The following is a 9,924-nucleotide window of genomic DNA, read 5'->3' as shown; positions in this document are numbered from 1 at the left end:
GATCCCAACACTAGGATCATGACCCAAGCCAAAAGCAGACACTTAACCAACTTATCCACCCAGGTGCCCCTGGGGATCATCTTTATTTTTCTTGGTTTATCCAGGTGACAGTAAATATGTTGTCTGGTGGAGTCACATCCTTGTCACTCTACTGCATGCCAAGAAGGAGGTGCCCTGGGATGCTCTTTGCAATGCAACTGTGTAGGAGATGCCATAGGATCACAGAGGAGAGTGGGTGAGAATTTACTCTTTTGGTTCTCAACTAGACTATGAGAATCTTGACATCAGAGCCTTGACATTTGCCTTTGTGTTCACATAACTTAGCACAGAGTACCTTATGGTAGGGATTTAACAAATTATTATTTTTTAAAGATTTTATTTATTTATTCATGAGAGACACACAGAGAGAGATAGAGGCAGAGACACAGGCAGAGGGAGAAGCAGGCTCCATGCAGGGAGCCTGAGGTGGGACTTGATCCTGGGTCTCCAGGATCACACCCTGGGCTGAAGGCGGCGCTAAACCGTGGAGCCACCAGGGCTGCCCGATTTAACAAATTATTAAATATGAGAAGCAAACAAGCAGGAGGGGAGCAGTGAATGAGATTTAATTTGGGGAACAGTGTAGATCTCCCTCAGGGCACTCCTGGTACAGGGGCTAAGTGGATGAACTTAAATTATTGGTCAGCCGAGTCTGCAAGGAGAGGAGGAAGAGACAGCAAATGATCCATGGCAAATCACAGCTTTTTCATAATTCCCCTTAATACCAGGTGTGCTTGTGGCTGCTTTGCAACTGCCAGCTGGACTGTGGTATATCCTATGCAAAATGCTCCCTGAAATCTTTTTTTTTTTTTGAAGATTTTATTTATTTATTTGAGAGAGAGAGAGAGAGAGAGAGACTAAAAGGGAAAGGGAAAGAGAACCTGAAGCAGACTCCAAGCTGAGCACACAGCCCGACACGGGGCTCGATCCCACAACCATGAGATCATGACCTGAGCTGAAACTAAGAGTTGGACACTGAATTGACTGGGCCCCACCCAGGGAGCCCCTCCCTGAAATCTTTGTGCAGCCGACTTGTGGTTTGACAAATACTAAGCTTGTCTTTTCCAAAGTCGCTGCTTATGTCAAAGCAATTTAAAAATTGCAGAGCATCTGGCAGCCTCGGCATCCCTCCAGTGAGCGGTTCTATCCCCTTATTTACAAAATCTCCACATTTTAGGAGGTGCTGATGGGGTAGGGGTTGGACCTGTGAGAAGTGAGCAGAATCACCGCAGAACTCTGTGATGCAAGCTATGCCCTGTTTATAAAGTTAATTAATCAGTGAGTATAAAATGGGATTGTCATTCTTGTCGGGAGCCAGGGTAGCTGAACTTCCTTTCTCCTATGGCAACCAGAGAGTGATGGATAGAGGCCCATTCCTGACACGTGCATGCTCACATTTTTTCCTCCCTTCAGTGATACTTCTACTGTAATGCTCTTTCTCCTAGACAAGGCAAGTGTAAGCATTTTCATAACAGGGACGATTGTGTCTTCTCGGTGCCTGTCATGGAGTGAAAAGTCAATAACAAACACTGTTTCAAAAAACCAAAAGGCAAAGAGTCAGTGGGCAAATGGATTTAAAGGCAGCAAAGTGTTATAAATGCCACGCAAGATTTCTCCAGTTGTCAGAACAAAGCACCATAAACCGTGCAGCTCACACAGCAGAGCTTCATCGTCTCACAGTTCTGGAGCTCAGCCCTTCTCTTTGGAGCCTCAGGAGCTAGAGCAATAAATGGCAGGACAAGGGCATGGCTGTCTGTCAGACACCGAAACACCACGGGTGCCCGCCTGGACTTAGCATTTCTCCTCGGCCTTCCCAGAGAACTGCTCCACACACCCCAGGACCCTGAGGGTTCTCCTGGGCTCTTCACTCCCACTCACCCATATCCAATCAGTGACCCAGTCCCAAAGGGGACAGCATTAGTTCATGGGGCCTAGAGTAGGGAAAATCTTGGCCATACCAAGATTTTGACGGCGAGGCCTTGGATGACTGTTTTTGCCCTTTTCTGACTCTCCGTCTCTGTACATCTATAGAACAAAACTAAAGATATATTTAGCTTAGGTCCAGGGATTATTGTAACTGGTATATGGAAGGCAGAAAGCCGACTGCTGCGCATTTAATTGGATGCTATTATTACTTTGCTTTCAACTTCTTGAAGTCCTTATTTCCAGTCCCACTGGCGCATTGGGTTTTGGAATCATCTTAGTCTCAGGTCAAGTAATTTGTACAAGATCACGCAGCCAGTGGGGAGTAGATAGGGATAAAAAAGGCAGGCCTGTCACCTCGGGATCCAGCTGGGTACCACTATCCCTGGGGCAGGTGGTGGCCAGTGGAAGGGTAGGGAGATGAGCACACACGGGCCTTCTGGCTGCTGTGGGGAGATGGTCAGCCTACCTGCTTCCGGGCATCCAAGAACTCAGGGCTTTCCAACTTATTTGTGGGCCCTTTCCAAAAGATATTGCTGAGATAAAGCACTGTTTGAATTCGTACCACGTAGAATGTCAGCCGGTTCCTCTGGAGCTTCAAGAGCTTTACATTCGCCACTTAGCGTCTAATCCATTATTAAAAGCAAACAAGTGTGTTGACCATCCTGTGTGCACTTTCTCAAGCGGCAAATGAATCTTGGTTATCCATCGTCTTGACTGCTACTGATGCAGCTGTCTGGGTACCAGGAAAGAAATTGGGTCTTTTTCTTGTGAAAATTTGTGTTTGTTCACTTGCTTCTGTCCTCTGCCCCCACCCCACCCTGATTGTGAAAATTCTCCTCGCTATCATCACAGATACACCTAGATTTACTCCACCGCCAGAAGACAAAACACAAAGTCTGTGATCCACTCAAAGAGCAGGCACAGTGAGGGGACACTAGCAAGTGTTTCAGGGGTTTTAATCAGCAGAATTCAATATGATAACTATGAATGGCTTTGTAGAGTTTTTTTTATAAATTTATTTTTATTGGTGTTCAATTTGCCAACATATAGAATAACATCCAGTGCTCATCCCGTCAAGTGCCCCCCTCAGTGCCCGTCACTCAGCCACCCCCACCCCCTACCCACCTCCCCTTCCTTACCCCTAGTTCGTTTCCCAGAGTTAGGAGTCTCTCATGTTCTGTCTCCCTTTCTGATATTTCCCACTCATTTTTTCTCCTTTCCCCTTTATTCCCTTTCACTATTTTTTTATATTCCCCAAATGAATGAGACCATATAATGTTTGTCCTTCTCCGATTGACTTACTTCACTCAGCATAATACCCTCCAGTTCCATCCACGTTGAAGCAAATGGTGGGTATTTGTCGTTTCTAATGGCTGAGGAATATTCCATTGTATACATAAACCACATCTTCTTTATCCATTCATCTTTCGATGGACACCGAGGCTCCTTCCACAGTTTGGCTATTGTGGACATTGCTGCTATAAAAAAATAGACCTGCCCTATGACCCGCAATTGCACTGCTGGGGATTTACCCCAAAGATACAGATGCAATGAAACGCTGGGACACTTGCACCCCGATGTTTATAGCAGCAAAGTCCACAGAAAGGGTTTTAGCAAGCTCTTTGTAAAAGCCAGGCAAAGCAGAGATGATACATTTAAGCATTTTGCACCCCCCACCCCCCGAATTTACTCAGTGAACCAGCCTGAGGTAGACTTCTGAGCTGGAACCTGTATGTTTAGTGGTTGGACCCCAAACATAAAGTTAAGAGAATGAGGACCACCAGGACTTAGGAGGCAGGTCTGAGATGGAGCACGGGGCTAGGCGGATGTCTGAAAATAATCAGACTGTGTCTTTCTCCTCTCTGTACCTCTTCTCTCCATCTCCCAATCTCTCCTGCCCATCTCCTCCTCTTTCCCTGCTTTCTTTTTTTGCCCCATTGTCTTCCTCCTCTCCTCTTCATCATCTGTGCCATCACCGGGAAAGGGTACCTGGGCATCTACTCTAATATTATGGATTCACTCTGTCTCTCCCTCCCCTAAACTGCAAGCTCCTTGAGGGCAAAGGGCAAAGCTGTCTCACTCAACCACACCCACGGATTTCTTGCGCAAGTGATGGGAACTGAATGACTCTTTGCTAAGTGCATTAACAAATGGGCTTTCGAAAGTCCATGAGATGAAAACAATTAGGATAACCGGATTAACCTTCGTAAACTGGTCTTTTGTGTTGTGGCTCGATTATGTGCTGGTGAAGACAAAGCCTCTGTGTCCTGTAGAGCAAGAGGATGTACCATCAGAATTCTCTTCTTCCTTCACTGCTCTTCTGACTTTGGACAAATTATCTGTCGTCGTCATCGTCTTCTTCTTCTTCTTCATTCTTCTTCTTCTTCTTCTTTCTTCTTCTTCTTCTTCTTCTTCTTCTTCTTCTTCTTCTTCTTCTTCTTCTTCTTCTTCTTCTTCTTCTTCTTCTTCTTTCTTCCTTCTTCTTCTTCTTCTTCTTCTTCAATATGGGACTGATGCGATGATTGCATAATCAGTTTCTGGCATGCAGTAGTTTCTCCTCAAAGCAACTTCCTCTTGCCTGTAATGGATAGTTTCCCTCATCATCCTCCGGCAGGTGTTGCCAGAGGGCTCAGGTCTGAAACTCATGTTCCACTGGCCTCTGCTTCTAAGGCTGGTCCATTATTTGCTAGTGTTCATTTTTTTCTTTTTTTAAAGATTTTATTTATTTATTTGAGAGAGAGAGAGAGATAGGTAGAGAGAGAGAGAGAGAGAGAGAGAACCAGCAGAGAGGAGGGGCAAAGGGAGAAGGAGAAGCAGGCTCCTCCTCGATGACCAGGGAGTCCAACGTGGGGCTCAATCTCAGGACCCTGAGATCGTGGCCAGAGCAGAAGGCAAACACTTCACTGACTGAGCCATCCAGGTATCCCAAGCTAGTGTTCATTTTTGTCTCATTTTTATAGACTTATCGTAGCTGGGATGCCTAGTATAAGTAGCTTCTCACTGCTTTTTTTTTTTTTTTTTTTTTTTTTTTTTTTTTTTTCTTTTACTTCTCACTGCTTTTGAGAGTGAGTGTCATTTAAAAAAACATTCAGGAATACAAGTACTCATGATTACCAATCCCTATTTGTGCAATTTTAATGTTATAATTATTTTTTAAAGATTCATTTATTTTTTAGAGAGAGAGAGAGAGAGCATGAGCAGGAGGGGCAGAAGGAGAAGGAAAGAGAAATCTCAAGCGGACTCTGCACTGAGCATGGAGCCTGACAGAGGGCTCAATCCCATGACCCTGAGATCATGACTTGAGCCGAAACCCAGAGTTGAACACCTAACCAGCTGTGCCATTCAGGTGCCCCTTAATGTCATTTTAAAAATATTCAATGAAGGGCCAAAATCCAAAATGTTGCCATCATCTTATCCTTTCAATAAGGGGAGGAGTCAGCTGGGAATGGGAGCTGGTGGTTGTGCTGGTCCCCTCCTTGCCATCAGCTAATGGGCACCAAGGGTTGACAAAGCCCATCACATGAGCTGGAAAACCTGACTCTGGCCCTTTGCAGCAAGCAGCCTTGGATGGCAAGACTACACCTTCAGCCAAGCTGGACTTTGCTTGGCTCCTCTCCCACATTTGTTCCCCATTTCTTCTTGCTGCTGTTTACCACACCAGCTCTAGCTCAGCTTGGCTCTTTGTCCTGACACATGGCAATGAACTTTCGCTTGGCCCCTGAGCTCTTGTTTCACTTCCTGGGTTGGAATTAATAGCTTTCCTCTGGTGCAGATCCTGGAGTACAGCAATTGTATCCGCCTCATGATCTCATTGCAGAATGGTGACTGCCAACCTATGAAGGCCCAGGCAGGAGTAAGAGTAGGGAGACAGAGGGCTGTTACAGTCACCAGATGTCCGCGGGGTGGGGGTGTGGGGGTGAGCAGGAGTCACTGCAGCAAGAGCCTAGTAGATCACAGGATGCTCTTAGTTAACGGAAGGCAGGGGTGTCCTGGAAGGAGAGATGCTTTCTGAAACTTGGAAGATCCCCTCCCTGAGCCAGAGGAAGGCCTGTTTGGGTCATAAGGAAGAAGGATGGCTTGAAATACAAAAATTGGTATCAGGTGCAGAAACATGAGGTCAAAGACCTCGCCCCCCACAGCACACCCCAGGCTGTGCTTTGATGGCTGAGCGCCCCCCGTCTTTGCCAGTCTTGAAGAGGCAATGCTGGTGTTGCTGCATGTAGACATGTATGACTTCCACATCAGACAAGAGCCTCTGGATCTATTTTGGTCTCCGAGCATGCAATCATAACGACTGTTTTCTTCCTTTCTGTTTAGTAACACTTTTATTCAAAAGGCGTATATCTGTGTTACATTCAACCCAAGAAATCTAAGTTGGTAGCATTTCAGCTCTTTTTTTTTTTTAAACAGTGCAGATTATACATCACTCTACACACAAGGATAATGCTAAAAACCTTCTTTCCTGACGCATCTCTCTTTTTTCTCTCCTCTCCCCCCATATGTACATAATGGGAAGAATTATTAAAATCATCCTATTTCTGATATTGCAACATATTTATTTTTTAATGGGAGTTCAATTTGCCAATATATAGCATAACACCCAGTGCTCATCCCATCAAGTGCCCCCCTCAGTGCCCGTCACCCAGTCACCTCCACCCCCCCGCCCATTTCCCTTTCCAGCACCCCTTATTCGTTTCCCAACATATTTATTTAAATTTTTTCATAGTGTGACATTGTTCCTCTTTAAGATTGAGAATCCATTGTCCTATGATGCTGCCCCATTTTAGGAGAGTCGTTGTCCATTGTTCCAGTGGGTCTTCAAAGAGAAGAAGGCAGGGGATTAGCTGCCCTGTGGCCTCTAGGACGTTGGGTCTATCCAGGATGGTGACTTTGTCTAGTGACCTTGGCCAATTCACTTCACCTCTCTGACTTCCAGTTTTACCTGATAAACTAGATAATATTATCTTTGTAACAAGTTCAAAGAGGATTAAATAGATAACACAAATAAATAGTGTGATGTCTGAATTGCTGGAAACGAAGAGTAATTTTTAGGTTTTGATGATCAAGACATTTGTATTGGAGTAACTGAGAAATTACATTTTAGTGTTGGTAACTAATGCACTATGGTGCAAAGTAAAGCCTTGAATGAGTGGGAAAAAAATTTTTTTGACTAGTTCCCTTTTATTCATAATCTAAGGAATATTTTCTGTCTCCTGATTTTTCTTTCTTTTTCCCATTTTTGCCAAATAAAATGAGGCTCGATCTCACCATACTAAAGACCGATTTCCCTATGAAGGCCAGTGGAAAGGAAAGAGTGCCCATTCTGTAATAAGCTCTGTGCCAGGCGCTTCCAACCATGACTCATCTGCTGTTCTGCTATCCAGAGAACACCACAGTGCATTCATTTTGTTTTGTGTTTGAGGTTCTCTTAGAGGACTCGGAGTCTTTTGAGGTATGGAGGGCATGGCTCTGTCCCATTAATTTCTGTATTTCCAGCACCTCTACCTATGCTCATTCAAGCCAGTGATCTATTCAGCTCAAGTTTACCTATAGTTTTTGGTTGGTTTCTGTTATTGTTGTTGTTTTCTTTCTTTCTTTCCTTTCTTTCTTTCTTGCTTTCTTTTCTTGCTTTCTTTTCTTTCTTTCTTTCTTTCTTTCTTTCTTTCTTTCTTTCTTTCTTTTTAATGGGCAGTTTTTATGAGTTGGTAAATATTGTAAATACTGGTACCGATTAGGTGTTCAGAAGGTGTTGGATGGATACATTTGGTTCTCACATGGGAACCAAGGCTCAGATAGGGAAACTGAGGCTCAGTGCAACTTCCACATTCCCTCAGAACATGGGAGAGAGCCGGAATTTGAAATCTGTTCTGTCTATTCTGATGTCCAAATGCTTTCTCTCTCTCTCTCCCTCTCTCTCTCTCTCTCTTTTTGCCTGTTATCAATCTTTAATTTTTAAAACAGTCTGGTATTGAATACTTAGGGCATTTCATAACTCGATTTCTATTTTTTAACTCTACATCATACAGGAAATAAAACAACAAGTGGATTTGTGCATAGAGCTTGTTTCATATCTTACTGTCTGCCAGTCAGGCATGAACAAGACTTCCAAAGCGTATTTAGACAAAACACACCCTAATCCATCAAGTTTAAGGCATTCATATGCAAGTGGAAAAATCCCATAATAAATAATCAAAGCAGAATTAACCCTCACCACCTTTTAAAATCCTTTTAAAGATTTGCATACATCACAATGAAAAACAGAAGCTTGAACTAAAAGAACATTTCTGTTCCTTAAGGCACCTAATTTGTGGTATTGTTACATCAGCCCAAGCTGACTAATATTCAGTGGAAACAGCATTTTCTGAGGGGAGCCTGGTTGAACCAAGATCATACCAAGCTTAGTTGACTTGTAACACAGATATCGGCTAAAAACGGGTAGTTACCAGATTTCATATTCTCATACTCTAAAATAAATGTTGTGAGTCAGTAAACACTCTGGGGGCCTAAGTTTGTACAATCAATTCTGTAAGAAGAGAGAACAAAAAATGTTTTTTGAGAATATGCCAGCTTTGATGGAAATTTTTGGTATTTTAGGAGCAAGTATATTATCTTTAGTCTTCTTTATATAATCACAGGAATAGATAAGAAAGCTTTTAACATTCCATTCATATTTCAGATTTTTAGGGGCACAGTTCTCCATTTTACAAGGAATTGATATACCCAATATTTATCATTGAGAAGTATGAAGACGTTTGAATCTTAATAAAGCAGAAGGCACAGGACGAGCTCAGCATCTGTATTTTGTTTAAAGTTTCCTAGGTTATTGTGATGTGTTGTCAAGATTCTCAAACATAAAAATCTACTTCCAAAGAATACTATCCTGTAGACCTTCACTTATGGTCCATTTCTGCTCATAATTAATGACCTCGATCCTCCATTTAATGTTCATTAAATGCTTTTTCTTTCTGCAAGTTTCCTTTTTGACAATGTGCATTTCAGGCAGAATAAGTTGATACCTCTTCCCTGGCCCAGTGAACCAGTTCTTAGTTAGGATGCGGTGCCAGCCTCACTATAGGGCGTATGACCTGCTACATGCCTCTTACCTTCCCAGCCCCTAGCACTGTGCATGCATCAAACGTTAACAAATAAACAGTTGTTTGACTTTAGATAAAATACTTCAACTCCTTGAGTTTGTTGCCTCATCTAGAAGGAACTTCTTTAACTCTGACATCTGGGAATTCACCACAAATATATCTGCATATGCAAACATTAAGGTATATAGTGTAAAAACTTCAACTACACTTTTAGAAAATTGTTCAGTTAAAATCCTGTTAAAATGCAAGATAACAGAAAATACTCAAATCTATCTGGGTGCAGGCAGGAGGGGATGCTAAGGGACATTTGCCTATGGATGGTGGCTCTCAGATTTAGGTGCATAGAGCTGTAAAAAGCATGGACCTTCTCCCTATGATTGGGTGAAGGATCCTTAAGGCTTTGGATGGGGTTGGATTGTTCTCATATTGTTTTGCTTCATGTCTGCCTCACTTCCAGTATATAGACAAAGTCAAATTCAACTTAGTATCTTCTTGTCAACAAACTAAAAGTCAAGTCATTTAAGATACACATCTAGTTGAGATGAACTGGAAATCAAAGACTCTACAAAGCCATTCATAGTTATCATATTGAATTCTGCTGATTAAAAGCCCTAAAACACTTGCTAGTGTCTTCTTACTGTGCCTGCTCTTTGAGTGGATCATAGACTGTGTTTTGCCTTCTGGTGGTGGAGTAAATCTAGGTGTATCTGTGATGATAGCGAGGAGAATTTCTACAATCATAAAATGTCAAATTTCAGTGATAAGTTGCCCTCACCTTTACCTCATGGGCTTTGAGAAAGAAAAGACTTATTTAAGGTTTTTAACCAAGGATTCCCTCTCTAGCACTCCTGTGAGAGCAATGGCA

The sequence above is a fragment of the Canis lupus genome, chromosome 14, assembly GCF_048164855.1.
Source record: "Canis lupus baileyi chromosome 14, mCanLup2.hap1, whole genome shotgun sequence".
NCBI lineage: Eukaryota > Metazoa > Chordata > Mammalia > Carnivora > Canidae > Canis > Canis lupus.
This window is presented reverse-complemented; position numbering follows the sequence as displayed.